General features: G+C 40.2%; 1 long non-coding RNA gene across 1 annotated transcript; it reads left to right on the forward strand.

Annotated features, from left to right (window-relative positions):
* The first annotated feature begins 1,034 nt into the window (after positions 1-1,034).
* LOC125964657 (uncharacterized) lies at positions 1,035-15,426 on the forward strand. Its single transcript, XR_007477892.1, has 3 exons — positions 1,035-1,847; positions 8,049-8,265; positions 14,391-15,426. It is a non-coding gene; the product is annotated as an uncharacterized LOC125964657 (long non-coding RNA).
* Positions 15,427-19,868: the final 4,442 nt, after the last annotated feature.

Here is a 19,868-nt window from a genome sequence, read left to right on the forward strand (position 1 = left end):
AGGTGGGATCTGATTTGAATATTAAAGTGCAGAAATAGGTAAAACGGTTGATGACTAACTCGAGTGTGAGGGGTCTAGTGGGTACTGTGGTGTGATGCCCAGGTTCCCTCTTTAAGACGGGGCATTCATTCCTCCAGGGTGCTGGGAGTTTTGATGGCTGATGGCAGTCAGCCTAATCCCTCCACAGGAATTACCCTCAGCAAGGAGACCACCTCACCTAAGGTCACACTCCCTCCTGAGAGCAGCCCACCACATCCAGTGACAGATTGATTGGGGGATATGTGTTCCACCCCTTGCCTAAGTCTGGAACAGTTTTGAAGGGCCATTCCAGGTCCAGAGCTCACCACAGGATTGGCTGAGGCTACCGTGAACAGTTCAACTCCCTCCTCGGATCCTCCCTCCTTCAGCCCTCACAGGTGCTGTTTCTGAAGGCACTCCTATACCCCCAAACCACTTGCACATATGTCTCAGCGTCTGTTTCCTAAGGAAACTGATCCACAACTGGGCGTGGAGGAGAGGGAGGAGTCTAGGTAGCGCCTCGATTCCCGGCTTGAGGCAGCAGATGATGCCATCCACCGAGAAGAGGAACACAGGAAAAGATGTGAAGTTGAAGCAGGTTTTCTGGAAAAGATACGTTTTGGAGGTGCTAAGTCAGAAGTTCCTTTGGGATAGCCAGGAGTCTGAAGCTCAGAAGAAAGATGTGGGCTAGAGGTATGGATTTGGGAGTCATTGGCACAGCAAAACAATGACATGAGACAGCTCACCCATGGGAGTGTGGAAAGTGACACAGAGGACTAGTGTGACCTGGGAAGCAGCAGAGGGAGGCAGGGCAAGGAAGACAAACCCGTGGCAGATAAAGAGTGATCAGAGGGGCAGAAAAACCTCTCAGGAGTGTGAGAGCTATGGATAGCAGAGGGAGCAGCAAAGGGGTTTACAGCGAATACAGGCAGATGTGTCAGGTGCTGTAGGGAACGCAGCACGGAAATGTCCCTTGGATTTAATGATATGGCCACTGAAGACCTTGCTGAGGACAGTTTTAGTGGAGTGAGTAGAAGCAGCCAGATTCCAGTGAAGTAGATGGGCTTGGAGGGACGAAGAAGGGACCGACGGGGTAACTTTGGTTTTCAATAGACAGGAAGAGCGACAAAGGAGAGGTAGATACAGCAGTGAGGAGCTAAGAGAACAGGATATTTGTGTATAAATGATGGGAAAACGGGCTGAAGGAGAAGGTCCAGTTGGAAAACTATAAAGTGAAGGCCACAGGAGTGACAGCTGGTTAGAAGTTCTTGAGAAGGTGAAAGATGATCGAGCGCGCAAGAGGAATCTTGGGAGAGGTGGAAATAAACTACTACTGACGCTGGAAGGAAAATGAGTAGCCATGGAGGTAGTAACAACAGCTACAACTTATTTATGCTCTATAAGCGTCAGGAACTTTTAGTACTTCCTTTAACGCTCACAAAGCTTTCAGTACAATACCACGCCCCCGTCCCAACAGGTGCTGCGAAAGGGGCGGGGCCTCGACTCTGATAGGGTTCCTCCCTCCCCGGGGCCCCGCCCGGTCCCCCAGATTGGATGGTGAGCGCACGCTTCCATTAGGGCAGGACGTAGGGGGCGTGCTCTCCAGGACTGGGCGGTTTCAGAAGCCACCCCTAACCGTCTGGAAACGGGATCCTCTAGGAAGCAGGAGGAGTGAAAGCTGAATTTCTGGAAGAAGGCCTACGGGAGCCGGGAAGATGGATGTAAAAAAGCACTGCCTGGGTGATACATGCGCGCGGCAAGCGCGACAGTGAAGGGTCGGCTCCAGTGCGCAAGCGCCGAGGCCTGCTGGGCATGGCGTTTCCCTTCTGGTGCGTTAGAATCCCAGCTCTGCGCCTGCCTGGAGTCCCACGTGACTCGGCATTTTGTTTTCCAGGAATTGCGTTAATAAAATAAGTTGGTAGCAATCGAACCGTCTAACAAATAGGGAATTGGTTAATTAAAATATAGTTATGTACATAGGGTGGAATATTTTGTAGCCCCACCCATGCAAGCCAGAAATCTAAATTGTGTGTGTGTGTGTGTGTGTGTGTTTTGGTCTCTTTGCAGTCGGAGTACCAATATTCTCTCGTTGAATTGTTATTAATGGCTGGTGTCCAAGCTGTTAATTCAGAGCTTTGAGGGTGAGACAAGTGCACTTTCTTTCCCTGGGTGGAATTAGATTATGAACACGTTGTTATAATGAGAGAAGGGCAATGATGAGTGAGTTTTCTCTGCGCCATGTGGGTCTGTGGTAGGGAGCTGGCGCGGAGGTCACTTGGAAAAGAACTCTCCTTAAGGGCATTGCTCAGAGGTGAGGAGACCTCAGCAGAGGGCCTAGAGCTGTACGATTAGATGCGGAAGTTGCGGAGGGTGGTGGGGTGTAGTCAGGGATTTGCTGGAGGAGAGGCATTGCAGGAGGAACCTCTGAAAGACCACAAGAAAAAGAACCAGCCACCTGTGGAAGGCACCAGTGCTCTCCAGATTTCCCAGGTGGGAGTAGACAGCGATCCACTGGGACTCCTGAAGTGTAAGCTCTTTGGGTGGTCTTGCAGAGGTCCCCTTGCTAAGCTTGAAGTTAGAAAGGCAGGGCTCTCACACCCACCACCTCTGGTTGGAGGATCAGCAAGGCTCTCTGAAGAAATCCTCCAATTCCCTTCCAAACTTTACTCTTGCCCTTTTATATTTTCTTTATGGGCAGGATGATGGATTCAAGAAGTTTTTAGCTGAGTCCTTCTTTGCAAATGCACCAGGATGGTCTGTTTCATGACTGATTCATGCTTCAAAATATTTTGATATATTGATTCACGCCTCCGAAACAGGAAGAGTTTTGGTTTGATGCTGCAGCATTATCAAAATTGAACTGCAAGAAGCAAGCAAAACTTTCCTGGAATAAAAGACCTTGCTGATCTCTATCTCAGGAACCAAGGCTACCCCTAAATTCAGACGTGTCCAAATCCTAGTTCCACTGAACAAGCAGAGCTTTATTCTACATAATTCTTTCTCAACGCTAGGGGTGCAGTTGTGTTGAGAGCTGGAATCAAAGGGGAGCCAGCAGAGGGAAACTGTTCTTTCCCCACTGATTAGCTCAGGCGTATCCTATAACTTCTTTAGCCACTCTCAGATAAGAAGTCCTCTGGTCACTTTCAGACTCAAGAGTAATCTTTGAGTAATTACAATTCCAGTCCAATGTCATAATCTAACAACTTTCTCTTATCCACTGGAAAGCTTCTCTCCACTTTCCTCTCACGCCTGGTTAAAAAAATATCAAACCACGTAGAAGGGTTTATTTCAAAATCACTGCCCCACTCCCCTCCCCATCCTCAGTCTCACCGCCCAGAGGGATCCATTATACACAGTTGTTTATCTTTGTGTTTAGTAAACTTTAGCTGTTGAGAAATTTACCTCAACCTTCGCTTCCCAGTGGGTACTCAAGTTCTACTACTTGGCGATGTTAATGGTTTGGAAAAATGAGGGGGTGACTCCTTACAGACAAGCTGCGGCACTTTACCCCCCTCCCCTGGTCCCTGCCCCCCTGATGATCTTCATACAGTGGGTAGATTCAAGATCTGTATGAAAGACCAGAAAGTCAGGCTTGCTGGCTGTTAAAAAAGACCACTCATTTAAAAGCTTTTTTAAAATGGGAGCGGATGGTTTGTCACAAGTCATGCTCACTCTTCTCTAGTAACTTATGAGACCCGAAAGGCCTGCTCTTGCAAGCCCGGCTGTGGTAGTATTTACATGGATTGGGTGCAGCTTTGATTGTTTGTTAAGCCTGGCAAGTCTGTCTCTTGGGAACAATACTACTCCTGTGCCTTTTGTATAGAAAGAGTTGCCTCAGTATGGCTGCTGCTGCCCATGTCTTGTCCTGGGACCCCTGCCAGCTGACCCTCCTCGTTCTCTTAGCCATGATTTCTGAGGCAGCACTTCTGCAAGCCCATTGAGCACAAGGACATAAACTGTGCTTTTTTGGTGTCTTTCCTGTAGCCCATGGGGGACTTGCAAGTGTATTTTGTCCAGCACCTTATAGATTATTACCACTTTCTCTTCTCTCTCCTGGACTGCTTAAGTACCTCCTAACTGGTCTGGTTGCTCCTCTTTTAGAAGGCTCACCACATGTTCTGGTTATCAATTTATAGCCTCTCAGCTTCAAATCCACTTGCATTGCCTGCTCTGCTGGGTCCTTTAAATATTTTTCCTTTGCGGGCTGGCGTGATGCTAAACTTTGTCAGTAGAGGGCACTAGAGAGACACTGTAGGAGGAAGGAGTTTTTTTTCCTCCTTGGGATGTCCTGCACTCTGCAGGTTCCGCGGTGTGCACGGCTTCTCCAGCCCCAGGATCCTGGGCCCAGCTCCTGTAGTGCACAGTGTCCAGGAGCACCCAGCAGCCAGAAACTTCTCGTGGTGCCCCCGTTGGGTGGCTTCATAGCAGTGTGCCTCCAGAGAGTTCCTGCCCTTTGAACGGCTTCCCTTGGCACCCTAGAGGGGGATGGTGACGGGTTTCCAGCTCTGCAGCTTCTCTGCCATCCAGGGAGCCACAGAGGTTCCCTCTCCAACAAGGTCTGGGTCTCAGCCCTGGGAGTGGGAGGCCCTCCCTTGGGGTGTGGCTCTTCCTTGTAGCTGCTACACCTGTATTTTTTAGAATTCTCTTCCTGTCTTACAGCCCAGTCCCTCATTTCTCTGACCTCCTGTTAAATAGTTAATAATTCCTGATATTAAACTTTCCCTCTTCAAATTACTGTGTAGTTTCTGTTTCCTGATTGGACCCTGACTGATAACACAGTGTAATCGTTGTGAAACGTAAATCTGATTTTGTCATGCCTCCTTGTTTAAAACCATTTTATGGTTTCACTCTGCTTATAAGATAAAAAACTCCCCCCCCTCATTTTCATGGTTTCTGAGGGCCTGCATAAGCTGGCCCCTCTTTACCTCCCTGGCCTTATCTCAGACCAGAGTCCCCCCTGCTTTCCTCCTGCTACAGAGCTTTTACAGACACTGTTCCCTTTCTCTGAAGTCATCTTCCCTCACTTTTTTGCCTGGTAAATCCCTACTCACTTTGAGTTAATCATCCCATCCTCAGGGAAGCTTCTCCACCTTCCCTGCCTCGGTCGAATCCCTTTTATTTACTTTCAGAGCACCTGTGTAAGGCTCCTTCAGACCATTTTTCTTGGTTGTAATTTTACATATGTTTGTGCAATTTAAAAATTAGTATTTATCTGCTGTCTTACAGACCGTAAGCTCCTTGAGGACAAGAGACTGTGGCTCTTTTGGTTCCCTGTATAGCCGCATGTCTAGCACATGTTACAGAGTGGCTGTTATGAAGCAGGCATGTCACCTCGTTGCCCCTGTCTTTTTTGTTTTTAATTGAAGTATAGTTGATTTACAATGTTGTGTTAGTTTCTAGTGTACAGCACAGGAGTGATTTAGTTATATGTATGTATATATATATTTATATGTATTCCTTTTCGGATTCTTTTCCAGAAACTGAGCTAAAGGGAACTGTTTTCAATATCTTGTTGCCCTTGTCTTGGTCCAAGGATTTCCCTTTGGAAATACTCCAATTCGCCACAAGATGGCAGGCTAAGACACTCTGGTACTTAATTTCCTTTGAGAAAGAAGTGGTGTTTCAGGTTAGAAGGAAGGCCTTTCTCTGAGCCAGAAGAGGATCCCTTTGAAGTGAGATTGAGTCACATATTACAGAAGATTTCTCTGAAAATGTTCTCTGCATCTCCACTTCTTCACTGACTCGGAAGAACAATCTGGGTTACTAATAAGCAAGACAAAGGAGAGATTCTCCGCTGCTTGCCTGAGGGGCTACTGTGCTATTTAGAGAACAGTTCTAGGGAGACACAAGGACCCTGAGCTCTGATTCATCTGGGAAAATAGGGACCTGACAGTGCGTGCGGAGGCGACAGGAATATTTATGCCCCTCTCCTCAGTCTTTGTTTTGCACTAACTGTGAGTTCGAGAGGAAAGGTCTAGAGCAAGGGGGTCAACACACTGTGTCCCTAGGGCCAAGTCTGGCTCTCTGCCTGTTTTGGTAAATAAATTTAATTGGAACCCAGCCATACCCATTTGTTGATATACTGTCAGTATTTTGTACAACTATGAATACTCTGACAGAGACCCTGTGGTCTGCAAAGTCAAAAATATTTACTGTCTGGTCCTTTAAGACAAAATTAGGGGACATTTGGTCTAGAGGCATGTAAACTTTTTAGAAGCCTTGATATCTGGTTAGCATTTAGCTGACATTCCATAAAAAGTAGTGATTTGACCTTGTGGGGGAAAGACTTGTCTTTCTTTACAAGAAGTAAACATTCTGGGTGGAAATGATATGGATTCCTTGAGGTTACTTATAGTGGTACCCATATAAGTCGGAAATTATTAATTCATTTCAAGAGTTGCACATTTAAGTGTGCTACATCTTTTCTTTTTTAAGTGGAAATATGGGCGTACATGATATGGGCGTACATGTTGGAAATGCTTACCATGCTTTCCAACAGCAGGATTAGTAAGTCACTGCTATGCTAATTACCTGTACTTCATTTTTCATGGTACCAGCCAAAGGTCTTGTAGCTATTTACCTTTCATTCAAGAAATATTCTTGGCATGGTTGTTGTGGCTTATTTATGAATTTGTTAGTGCTCAGACAACGCTGAGTCAAAATCACATTAATTCATTTTGCAAGTTTTAAACAGTAAAATACATTTGCTACAAACCCAGAGCTGTATTTATTTATGATTTAAATTTAAGGAATTTCAGTGTTAAACTTCTTTGCTCTTCTAGAGTTCCTTTAAAAATTTTTTTTGTTATTTATTTTGGCTGTGTTGGGTCTTTGTTGCTGCGTGTGGGCTTTCTCTAGTTGCGGCGAGCAGGGGCTTCTCTTGTTGTGGAGCTCAGGCTCTAGGCGCACAGGCTTCAGTAGTTGTGGCACGTGGGCTCAGTAGTTGTGGCTCATGGGCTTAGTTGCTCTGTGGCATGTGGGATCTTCCTGGACCAGAGATCGAACCCGTGTCCCCTACGTTGGCAGGCAGATTGTCAACCACTGCATCACCAGAGAAGTCCCTCTTCTAGAGTTCTTAATGTTGATTTATGCTTCAGTATGCTGATTTCTTCAAGCACTTTTAATAATGAAAGTATGTGTGTTACATGTTTTTTATATGTGTCTGTACCTTTACATGTGTGAGAATATCCTTGTGTTGTTTAGAAAAAGTGGGCATAAACATTTGACATAAAAACCCATTTTGACAATGGTTTTTCTTTTTTAAAAAAGACTACTAATTATAGTGTTGAAGGTACTTCAAAAAAAAGTGGAATCATGATTCTGTACAAATATAAAATGAAATGTGTATCAAGATTTTATTTAGCTCATTAGTTAATAAGAGAACCAGTAAGATATTACAGTTGGTTCAAAGGAAAATTCAAAGAACCACATATTATATAGGCAAATAAGGAATGCTGGAATGAATCTACAAAGAGATTCAAAAAAGGTCTATTGGGGACTTCCCGGTGGCTCAGTGGTTAAGAATCCACCTGCCAATGCAGGGAACACGGTTCGATCCCTGGTCTGGGAGGATCCCACATGCTGCAGAGCAACGAAGCCCATGGGCCACAACTACTGAGCCCACGTGCCACAACTACTGAAGCCTGCACGCCTAGAGAGTCTTTGCCAATTTTTCCTTACAATAATAACAATTAATAGTATTTAGTATGTCTGGTGTAGTTATAAATATATTATATACACTAACTCAGTAAATGCTCACAAAATTAACTTCATTTTACAGGTGAGGAAACCGAGGCATTGAAGTTTTAATTTGCTTGTGGTAAAATGGAAGACCCAGAAGTGAAAAAAATAACATGCATACTATTCCAGCTATATAAAAGTATACATATATATATGCACAAAAATATTAGAATGAAGAAATTTGACCTTTATCACTGGCTGATATGTCCATGCTTTGTGTTAAGAGAAAAAGGGAAGGTGTAGAGTAATGTGTATAGAATTATTTTCTTTCTTTTTTTTTTTTTTTTTAGTATTTATTTATTTGGCTGTGCCAGGTCTTAGTTGCAGCACACAGAATCTTTGTTGCGACATTCGAGATCTAGTTCCCTGACCAGGGATCGGACCTGGACCATCTGCGTTGGGAGTGTGGAGTCTTAACTGCTGGACCACCAGGGAGGTCCCACACACATTGATTTAGACCACCCACTTCTGCCATCTTTGCACTGCAGCCAAAGTGATCTTTATAAGGTAAATAATCACCTCTCGTTAGTTTTCCCATTGCACTCGGAATAAAACGAACATTTTTTTTTTAGCTTGGCTTCTAAGGCCTTGGATGGTTCACCCCCTGCCTCTCTCTTTAGCTTTATTTTGGAACATTTTTCTTTTCTTTCTTTTGCTTCAGGCATAATGTTCTCTCAGTTTCTACAGAATGTCACGATCCCTCCTGCTACAGACCTTTGCCCAGGCCATGTTTTCTGACTGGAATATTCTCTCCATCACCTTCCATCTAAGTTGGGTGTCTTTTCTGTAAGCGAACCATGTTCTTACTGATCCAAGTTTGTGGCCATTAATTTATTAATGTGATTATTTGGTTACATCTGTATTCCGCAGTCAGGTTGTGCACTATACAACATATATGAGTGGTGGCCCTCCCTTTCTAGAACACAAACTTCCAGAAAGTCAGGACAATATCTTTCTGTACCACTTTGTGCCCAGCACATAGAAGAACTCAGTATACATTCATTGATTGAATAAATAAATGGCTACCAGAGATGTCTCTCTCTTTTTTAAAATAATTAATTAATTAATTAATTAATTAATTAATTTTTGGCTGCATTGGGTCTTCGTCGCGGTGTGCAGGCTTTCATTGTGGTGGCTTCTCCTGTTGTGGAGCAGGGCTCTAGGCACGCGGGGTTCAGTAGTTGTGGTGCACAGGCTTAGTTGCTTCATGGCATGTGGGATCTTCCCAGACCAGGACTTGACCCTGTGTCCCCCGCATTGGCAGGCAGATTCTTGACCACCACACACCAGGAAAGTCCCCAGAGATGTCCCTTATTCAGGCTAGTTTCTCTAGCTTAAAAGAAATTAAAGTTCCTAAAGTTTCTTTGACTCATTTATGTATATCATCCATTCTTGTATCTTCTATAAGTTTGCCTCAAACACTGAATTAGTGAATACTGCATAATTGCTCCTAAGGGAAGTACAGGGTTAGGTTCCTGAGAGCCTTTGGTCACAACATTTTTGTTAACTGGTCAATATATAACCAGTTGTTTTATGTGTGTTTCTATTTAAAGACACTTTATTTTATTTTATTTTATTTATTTTTTTGCGGTACGCGGGCCTTTCACCGTTGTGGCCTCTCCCGTCGCGGAGCACAGGCTCCGGACGCGCAGGCTCAGAGGCCATGGCTCACGGGCCCAGCCGCTCCGCGGCATGTGGGATCTTCCCGGACCGGGGCATGAACACGTGTCCCCTGCATCGGCAGGTGGACTCTCAACCATTGCGCCACCAGGGAAGCCCTAAAGACATTTTATTTAATATCATTATTGATTTATTAATATTGAACTCATAGCTAGCAGCACTATAACTCATGCCTGAACGAAGCTTATCTAACACACGTATTTTCTCTGTCAGCCACATCAGAGCCTTCTTGCACTTAGGAAACTGGACGGCACTTCAGTGCTATGCTTGGGGCTCGTGTAGGACCACCAACTAAAAGCATAAAAATGTGAGAAATGTGGCACTAAATAAACCATGAAAAGGACATTTGTTTAAGTAGGAGAGCTGAAACAAGAAGGTAGAATGTTGCCTTGTTCAACTTCAGCTGAGAAAGAGGGCATTGGGCAACTCAAAATTTTCCCTGCTTTTCAAATGTCAATGAATGAGACTGCAAGGGTGCCATGAGGATTGATTTTGGGGTTACAAATAAATTTTGGCAAATAGACAGAATTGCAAACATGAAATCCAAGAATAATGAAGATCAACTGTATATATAATAAAATCTATACTATATAAGTGCATTTTACATATCTTTATATTTCCTATATAAATAAGAAATATATAAAATACATAATAACACAATTGTTACTATCTTATATATAGTGTCACACTACTTGGCAATATATTGTATGCATGTCAGTAAGCATATTTACAAAGAGATTCCAAATCGTTTCCCAGACTAGCGTTAAATGTGTCTTGGGTTATAAGGATTCTATGAGAGATCAGTTTGCCAAATGCTGATATCAAGAAATCCTCTAAGTGTGTGGCATTTGAAAAAGGTCCAGGACTTCCCTGGTGGCGCAGTGGTTAAGAATCCACATGCCAATGCAGGGGACACGGGCTTGATCTCTGGTCCACGAAAATCCCACATGCCACGGAGCAACCAAGCCCGTGCACCACAACTACTGAACCCGTGCGCCTAGAGCCCGAGCTCTGCAACAAGAGAAGCCACTGCAATGAGAAGCCTGTGCACGGCAACAAAGAGTAGCCCCTGCTCGCCACAACTAGAGAAAGCCCGTGTGTAGCAACGAACACCCAATGCAGCCAAATTAATAAGTAAATAAATTTATAAAAAAAAAAAAAGAGAGCGCCTGTGCCCCAGATTCTTATAATTATGCTTTGACAGGAACAGGGGCACATGTGCCAAAATAGAGGCTAAAGTCAGTTTCCCTTTTACAGTTGTATATTTTACCCATCTTTTGTTACTTTGCTTTTCCAAGCTCTCATAGCCCATTATACTGTATCTTATTGGATAGGGCCTTGTTCTGGGCTTCCTCATGTCCTATGTCTCTAGGCATCTAACAGGAGCTTAATTTAACAAGAAGCCGTGGCTGTCCTCAATTGAAATAATTTCAAAGTCTCTCATCAGATGGCTCTTTTGGAAATGTCAACAGTTTTTAAACTGTCAGTGCTACAATATAAACAATGCTACATACACTGTTAATCATGGAAGTGATTTCTGGTTTCAGTAAAACAGACCCCAGGGAAGTTTGCTGTGGTGACATATTTTTCACTTGAGATTGCTAAAGACTCAACTACAGCTGGTGTCTGTCCACAGCCTGGCATTGAATTGTCTCACTTCCTGAGACCTAAGCATTATAGATTACATCTGGTATGTTAAAACATTATTTGATAATGGGTGCGATATCATTTCAACTACATACAACTTCTGCCAGTGAATATGTATAATTTTTGCTTTTAGAATTTATATTTTCTCCCTGCTCCTGTATTTTTTTTTTAACCTTTGAATTGGGAAGAAGCCCAACCACTCTAATTGAGAATATCCTCATAGTATGGTTTTTATGTGCTTTGTTTAATATCCTATTATTATTAAAGAATCAAAACCTCACAGATAATGTGAATGGTAATTGTGCTGTCCTGATTTTGTTTTTTCTTATATTTATGTACTAAATCCAGACACTATGAAAAACAAATTGCAGATGCAAAAATTGAGAAGATAATGTTGATGAGAAAACTCCCTGTAAGAACCGTAGGATATGAGCGAAACTGCAGTCAGAGACAAATTCATAGCCTTAATACTTTCACTGTTAAATGAGAATGAAAGTAAATAAAACCTAAGCAGAATTAAAAGGTAAACCACAAACTCTATAAAGAGCTTTTATAAATCAATATGAAAAAATACAATATCCCAGAAGGAAAATGGAGGAAAGAAGGGCCATCAAGAAGAAGGCCCATGGGCAAACAAGTTTTGGGTCCCCAGGAAGGGAAGACTAGCTAAACAATTTTCAGGTCATATTATTTGGAGAAGGTAATAGAGAGGACGTGACCGCTGGTTGACTTGTGAGCTATACCTGGGCAGTCAGAGGCTCCTCCTCCCTCCCCTGTCCTTGGAATGTATGTTCCGCCCTCCGTTCCCATGTGGGAGCGTTTTCAAGGCTGTAGGCTTGGGAGAGCAATGTGTTGCTGAGACCATCTGGATGGTGTACGCGATCGAACCCCAGGAATTCCATATAAACTTTCTGGCGGGCAGTACAGAGGTCTACTAGTTATGCGGCCGCCCAAGAGAACTCTCATGAGTAAGTCCCCTTGCTGTATAAACCTGCCCCCACCACTCTGGAATGCTGTGCCTCTTCAGTCTCTGCTCGCCCTCTGCATGCTGGGGCCAGTTTGCAAACCAATGTGTATTTGCCTTGGGGCCCTTGACCACCAGGACTTTGTGATTTGCCAGTTTTCCTCCCTCTCTTCTGCTCTGGTGAAAGACAGGAAAAGGCAGTTTATGAAAGCCAAATTACATGTTTAATAGTAAATAAAATGCAAAATACATATAATACTGAACTGCCACTTTGTCCTGCCAAATTGGCAAAACTATAAAAGGAAAATATCAAAGTGGACAAGAGTGTAGGGAAATGAGCATTTTTATACTGTTTTTGGAAGTGTAAGCTGATTTAGGTTTTCTGGACAATGGGCCCTGTGCATCATGAATCTCTTTTGGTCCATCAATTTCACTTCCAGGATTTTATCCTGAAGTAATTAGGGATACGTATAAAGATAAGCAGGATTTTCTTATAGTGTTTATAAGAGGGGACAATAGGCTACTATGCAGTCATTAAAACATACTCATTGCTATCCTTATCAACATTTCTTAGATCCACAGATTGTACTAAGTAAATGAAATATCCCATCGCTGGGGTGAGTATTTTAAAAAAATTGTGGCATAAAAAGGTTGTAATAATTTATTAAAGGTCACATGGTTAAGAATTAATAAAGCTTAAATGAAACCCCAATCTTAACTAACTGCTATAAATAATGTCCTCTATAACTGAACAAGTGACATAAGGAAATGTTTATATAATATATTGCTCTATGAAAAAAAGCAGGCTATATTCAATTTCTCTAATGGATATAGGCCTATGCAGATTTCTGATGCTTTTGCTAAGTTATGTTTTTCTAAGGACTATTTATCACTTCAAATTTATCAGCATAAAGTTAGTAATATCCACTTATATTTTAATGTCTGTAGACACTGTAGTTGATGTCCTTTGTAACTCTTCCTTTTTTGCCATTTTTCTTGATCTTGGCAGGGGTTTGTTAATTTTATTAGGGCTTTCAAGGAACCAACTTTTTGCTTCCTTGACTCTCTCATATGGATGTTTTTTTATTTAATTCATTTCTGATCTTATCTTTACTTTTTCCTCTCTTCAGTTTTCTTTGGCTTTAACTTGATATCCTTTTCTCTTTCTGTCTTCTTAAGGTGAGTGTTGAGATAATTGATTTTTAGTCTTTCTTGTTTAAAATATGCACATTTAAGACCATAAATGTTCTTCTAAGTGTGGCTCTAGTTCTTCATCTGCAAAAATGCATATGTAGTTTAAAAAAAATTATTGTCATTCACTTCAAATATTCTCATATTCATTATCTTATTTAACCCACGAACTATTTAGAAGAGTACTGGTTAATTTCTAAACATATGGGGATTTTTTAGTTATCTTTTTGATATTAATTATTACTTAATTCCACTGTGGTTTGCTAGGACATAAACTATATTATATAAATCTTTTGAAATTTGTTTGGTTTTTGACTCAGATTTTGGACAGTTTGGTAAATGTTCTGTGTGGCATTTGAACAGAATGTATATTTGACACTAGGAGTGCACTGTTCTATATTTGTCCATTAGGGTCATTTGTACATCTTGTTCAAATCTATATCCTTACTGATGGTATATTTGCCTTTTCTGTTAGTTACTGAGAAGGATGTGTTAAAGTCTCTAAGCATGATGGGAATTTTTCTATTTCTTCTTTTATTTCTGCCAGTTTTTTGTTTTATATATATTTTAAGGTAATGTTCTGAGATTCATACATATTTAGACCTCGTGTATTTTCCCTTTAGATCTACTCTTTTATCATCATAAAATGTCCCTCTTTATGTCTGTCTAGTAATGCTTCCTGCCTTAAAGTCTGCTTTGTCTTATAGTAGTCAAGGCATACCACTTTCAATTGGTCAGTGTTTGCATGGCATTTATAATTTTTCTATCCTTTTATTCTCAACCTCATGTTCTTTGGGATTAAGTTGCTCATTTTTAATCTGACAGTCTGACAACCTTTTCTTTTATCTATGTATTTGATCTATTCACGTTCGATGTATTATTGATATATTTGGTTTTAAACTTATCTTAATATTTATTTGTCCTACCAGTTTCTGTTCTTTTTTTCTCCTTTCTTGACTTCTTTTCTTTGTATTTAATTATATAAACTATTATTCAGTATACATAATTTTTTTCATATGCTTCTTTTATTCAACAATAGATTTATATCTAAAATACTTATAAAATACTACATAATATTCCAAAGTACAAATATGTCAATTTAGCAGTTACCTTCTTAAAAATTTTTTTTGTTTTTGTTTTATTTCTTCAGTAAAAATCCTGTTTCAGGGGCTTCCCTGGTGGCGCAGTGGTTGAGAGTCTGCCTGCCGATGCAGGGGACACGGGTTTGTGCCCCGGTCAGGAAGATCCCACATGCCGCGGAGCGGCTGGGCCCGTGAGCCATGGTCGCTGAGCCTGTGCGTCCGGAGCCTGTGCTCCGCAACGGGAGAGGCCACAACAGTGAGAGGCCCGCGTACAGCAAAAAAAAGAAAAGAAAAAAATCCTGTTTCACATCTTGTAAAAGTGCGTTAATACTTTTCTAAGGAAGGTGCTTCAAAGAATTACTGGATCATGTGGCATTTGTACTTTGTATTTTTTTTTTTTTTTTTTGGCCGTGCTGTGCAACTTGAGGGATCTTAGTTCCCCGACCAGGGATTGAACCAGAGGCCACGGCAGTGTGAAAGCGCTGAGTCCTAATCACTGGAGCCCCAGGGAATTCCCTGCCCTTTGTATTTTGATAGCAGCTCCACATTGCCATTTAATTTCCCTGTGCCAATTTCCCCTCACAGCAGTGTGTAGGAGTTTCAATTTCCCAGCAAACTCACCAAGACTTGATATTACCAAACATTTGAATGTCTGCATTCTGTTATGTGAAAAATGGTATCGTTTAATCTGATTTGTCTGATTGCTAGTAACTTAGAAAATCTTATTAAATGTAGTATTACAGCTTTTTTCTTTTTTTGCCTTCCTTTTGATTAATCAAATAATTATCTAAGTATTATATGTCTTAATACTTTTAGTAGTTCTGAATAGTGTAAAAATGGTAGACCAGCCCCTTCCTACCTTATGTGCTATGAATGTCAAGGGTATTAGTGATATATTTTAAACTCTATATGACATGGTTACTATTATTTTATAGTCAATTTTACTTAGAATAACTGACATATTTACCCTTTTTATTGTTATACATTCTATTCTGTATCTTGGTGGTTCTTTCGGGGATTATTTTCCTTTCTCTTGAATTGTATTTCCTTGAGTACATTTGTGCTAATCACAAATCTTCTCAGTTTTTGTATTAAGTGTATTTTGCCTTAAACTTTGAAGTATATTTTTGGTGGATACAGAAGACTGTGTTGGGAGTTATTTTCTTTTAGCATTTTGAAGGTATCATTCCGTTATCTCCTTGCTTCTTTTTCTTTTCCTGTTGAGAAATCAGCTGATGGTTTGTGTTGTTCTTTCAAAGGTAATATATCTCTTTACCTCTGGGCGACTTTAAGGTCTTCTCTTCGTTTTTCAGTAGTTTGACCATAATGTGCTTAGGGCTGGTTTTATTTATATTTATTCTTCTTGGAGTTCGTCGTACTTCTTGGTGTTTTGGTCATTTTTGGGAAAATTTTTGACAGTACTGTTTCTTCAAAAATTGCTTCTGCTTTAATCTCCTCTCTAATTCTTGGACTTTTCACCATGTCCCATGTGTCCTTTATGTTCATTTCTGTATTTTTTCCTCTTGATTTTCCATGTTCCAGCGTATATGTTTTTTAAAAATTTTTTTTGAATTTTATTTTTATTTATTTTTTTATACAGCAGGTTCTTATTAGTCATCCATTATATACATATCAGTGTATACATGTCAATCCCACTTTCCCAATTCATCACACCCTCCCCCACTCCCGCCGCTTTCCCCCCTTGGTGTCCATACGTTTGTTTTCTACATCTGTGTCTCTATTTCTGCCCTGCAAACCGGTTCATTTGTACCATTTTTCTAGGTTCCACATATATGCGTTAATATACATATTTGTTTTTCTCTTTCTGACTTACTTCACTCTGTATGACAGTCTCTAGATCCATCCACATCTCTACAAATGACCCAATTTTGTTCCTTTTTATGGCTGAGTAATATCCCATTGTATATATGTACCACATCTTCTTTATCCATTTGTCTGTCAATGGGCATTTAGGTTGCTTCCATGACCTGGCTATTGTAAATAGTGCTGCAATGAGCATTGGGGTGCACGTGTCTTTTTGAATTACGGCTTGCTCTGAGTATATGCCCAGTAGTGGGATTGCTGGGTCATATGGTAATTCTATTTTTAGTTTTTTAAGGAACCTCCATACCGTTCTCCATAGTGGCTGGATCAATTTACATTCCCACCAACAGTGCTAGAGGGTTCCCTTTTCTCCACACCCTCTCCAGCATTTGTTGTTTGTATATTTTCTGATGATGCCCATTCTGACTGGTGTGAGGTGATACCTCATTGTAGTTTTGATTTGCATTTCTCTAATAATTAGTGATGTTGAGCAGCTTTTCATGTGCTTCTTGGCCGTCTGTATGTCTTCTTTGGAGAAATGTCTACTTAGGTCTTCTGCCCATTTTTGGATTGGGTTGTTGGTTTTTTTAACATTGAGCTGCATGAGCTGCTTATATACTTTGGAGATTAATCCTCTGTCCGTTGATTCGTTTGCAAATATTTTCTCCCATTCTGAGGGTTGTCTTTTCATCTTGTTTGTAGTTTGCTTTGCAAAAGCTTTTAAGTTTCATTATGTCCCACTTGTTTATTTTTGTTTTTATTTCCATTACTCTAGGAGGTGGATCTTGCTGTGATTTATATCAAAGAGTGTTCTTCCTATGTTTTCCTCTAAGAGTTTTATAATGTCTGGTCTTACATTTAGGTCTCTAATCCATTTAGAGTTTATTTTTGTGTATGCTGTTAGGAGGTGATCTAATTTCATTCTTTTACATGTAGCTGTCCAGTTTTCCCAGCACCACTTATTGAGGAGGCTGTCTTTTCTCCATTGTATATCCTTGCCTCCTTTGTCATAGATTAGTTGACCATAGGTGTGTGGGTTTATCTCTGGGCTTTCTATCCTGTTCCATTGATCTGTATTTCTGTTTTTGTGCCAGTACCATATTGTCTTGATTACTGTAGTTTTGTAGTATAGTCTGAAGTCAGGGAATGTGATTCCTCCAGCTCTGTTTTTTTGCCTCAGGACTGCTTTGGCTATTCAGGGCCTTTTGTGTCTCCATACAAATTTTAAGAATTTTTGTTCTAGTTCTGTAAAAATAGTCCTTGGTAATTTGATAGGGATTGCATTGAATCTGTAGATTGCTTTGGGTAGTATAATCATTTTCACAATATTGATTGTTCCAATCCAAGAACATGGTATATCTCTCCATCTGTTTGTATCATCTTTAATTTCTTTCATCAGTGTCTTATAGTTTTCTGCATACAGGTCTTTTGTCTCCATAGGTAGGTTTATTCCTAGGTATTTTATTCTTTTTACTGTAGTGGTAAATGGGTGTGTTTCCTTAATTTCTCTTTCAGATTTTTCATCATTAGCGCATAGGAATGCAAGAGATTTCTGTGCATTAATTTTGTTTCCTGAAACTTTACCAAATTCATTGATTAGCTCTAGTAGTTTTCTTGTGGCATCTTTAGGATTCTCTATATATAGTATCATGTCATCTGCAAACAGTGACAGTTTTACTTCTTCTTTACAAATTTGTATTCCTTTTATTTCTTTTTCTTCTCTGATTGCCGTTGCTAGGACTTCCAAAACTATGTTGAATAATAGTGGCGAGAGTGGATATCCTTGTCTTGTTCCTGATCTTAGAGGAAATGCTTTCAGTTTTTCACCATTGAGAATGATGTTGGCTGTGGGTTTGTTGTATATGGCCTTTATTATGTTGAGGTAGGTTCCCTCTATGCCCACTTTCTGGAGAGGTTTTATCATAAATGGGTGTTGAATTTTGTCAAAAGCTTTTTCTGTATCTATTGAGGTGATCATATGGTTTTTATTCTTCCATTTGTTAATATGGTGTATCACATTGATTGATTTGCATATATTGAAGAATCCTTGCATCCCTGGGATAAATCCCACTTGATCATGGTGTATGATCCTTTTAATGTGTTGTTGGATTCTGTTTGCTATTATTTTGTTGAGGATTTTTGCATCTATATTCATCAGTGATAGTGGTCTGTAGTTTTCTTTGTTTGTAGTATCTTTTTCTGGTTTTGGTATCAGGGTGATCATGGCCTCATAGAATGGGTTTGGGAGTGTTCATTCTTCTGCAATTTTTTGGAAGAGTTTGAGAAGGATGGGTGTTAGCTCTTCTCTAAAATGTTTGATAGAATTCACCTGTGAAGCATCTGGTCCTGGACTTTTGTTTGTTGGAAGATTTTTAATCACAGTTTCAATTTCATTACTTGTGATTGATCTGTTCATATTTTCTATTTCTTCCTGGTTCAGTCTTGGAAGGTTATACCTTTCTAAGAATTTGTCCATTTCTTCCAGGTTGTCCATTTTATTGGCATTGAGCTGCTTGTAGTAGTCTCTTATGATGCTTTGTATTTCTGCAGTGTCCGTTATAACTTCTGCTCTTCCATTTCTAATTTTATTGATTTGAGTCCTCTCGCTCTTTTTCTTGATGAGTCTGGCTAAAGGTTCATCAATTTTGTTTATCTTCTCAAAGAACCAACTTTTAGTTTTATTGATCTTTGCTATTGTTTTCTTTGTTTCTATTTCATTTATTTGTGATCTGATCTTTATGATTTCTTTCCTTCTACTAACTTTGGGTTTTGTTTGTTCTTCTTTCTCTAGTTCCTTTAGGTGTAAGGTTAGATTGTTTATTTGAGATTTTTCTTGTTTCTTGAGGTAGGCTTGTATTGCTATAAACTTCCCTTTTACAACTGCTTTTGCTGCATCCCATAGGTTTTGATCATCATGTTTTCGTTGTCATTTGTCTTTAGGTATTTTTTGATTTCCTCTTTGATTTCTTTGGTGATCTCTTGGTTATTTAGTAATGTATTGTTTAGCCTCCACGTGTTTGTGTTTTTTTACAGATTTTCCCCTGTAATTGATTTCTAATTCCATAGCGTTGTGGTCAGAAGAGATGCTTGATGTGATTTCAATTTTCTTAAATTTACTGAGGCTTAATTTATGACCCAAGATGTGATCTATCCTGGAGAATATTCAGTGTGCACTTGAGAAGAAAGTGTAGTCTGCTATTTTCTGATGGAATGGCCTATAAATATCAATTAAATCTATCTGGTCTATTGTGTCATTTAAAGCTTGTGTGTCCTTATTAATTTTCTGTTTGGATGATCTGTCTGTTGGTGTAAGTGAGGTGTTAAAGTCCCCCACTGTTATTGTGATACTGTCAATTTCTTCTTTTATAGCTGTTAGCAGTTGCCTTATGTATTGAGGTGCTCCTATGTTGGGTGCATATATATTTATAATTGTTATATCTTCTCCTTGGATTGATCTCTTGATCATTATGTAGTGTCCTTCCTTGTCTCTTGTAACATTCTTTATTTTAAAGTCTATTTTATCTGATATGAGTATTGCTACTCCTGCTTTCTTTTGATTTCCATTTGCATGGAATATCTTTTTCCATCCCCTCACTTTCAGTCTGTATGTGTCCGTAGGTCTGAATTGAGTCTCTTATAGACAGCGTATATATGGGTGTTGTTTTTGTATCCATTCAGCAAGCCTGTGTCTTTTGGTTGGAGCATTTAATCCATTCATGTTT

The sequence above is a fragment of the Orcinus orca genome, chromosome 6, assembly GCF_937001465.1.
Source record: "Orcinus orca chromosome 6, mOrcOrc1.1, whole genome shotgun sequence".
Taxonomy (NCBI): Eukaryota; Metazoa; Chordata; class Mammalia; order Artiodactyla; family Delphinidae; genus Orcinus; species Orcinus orca.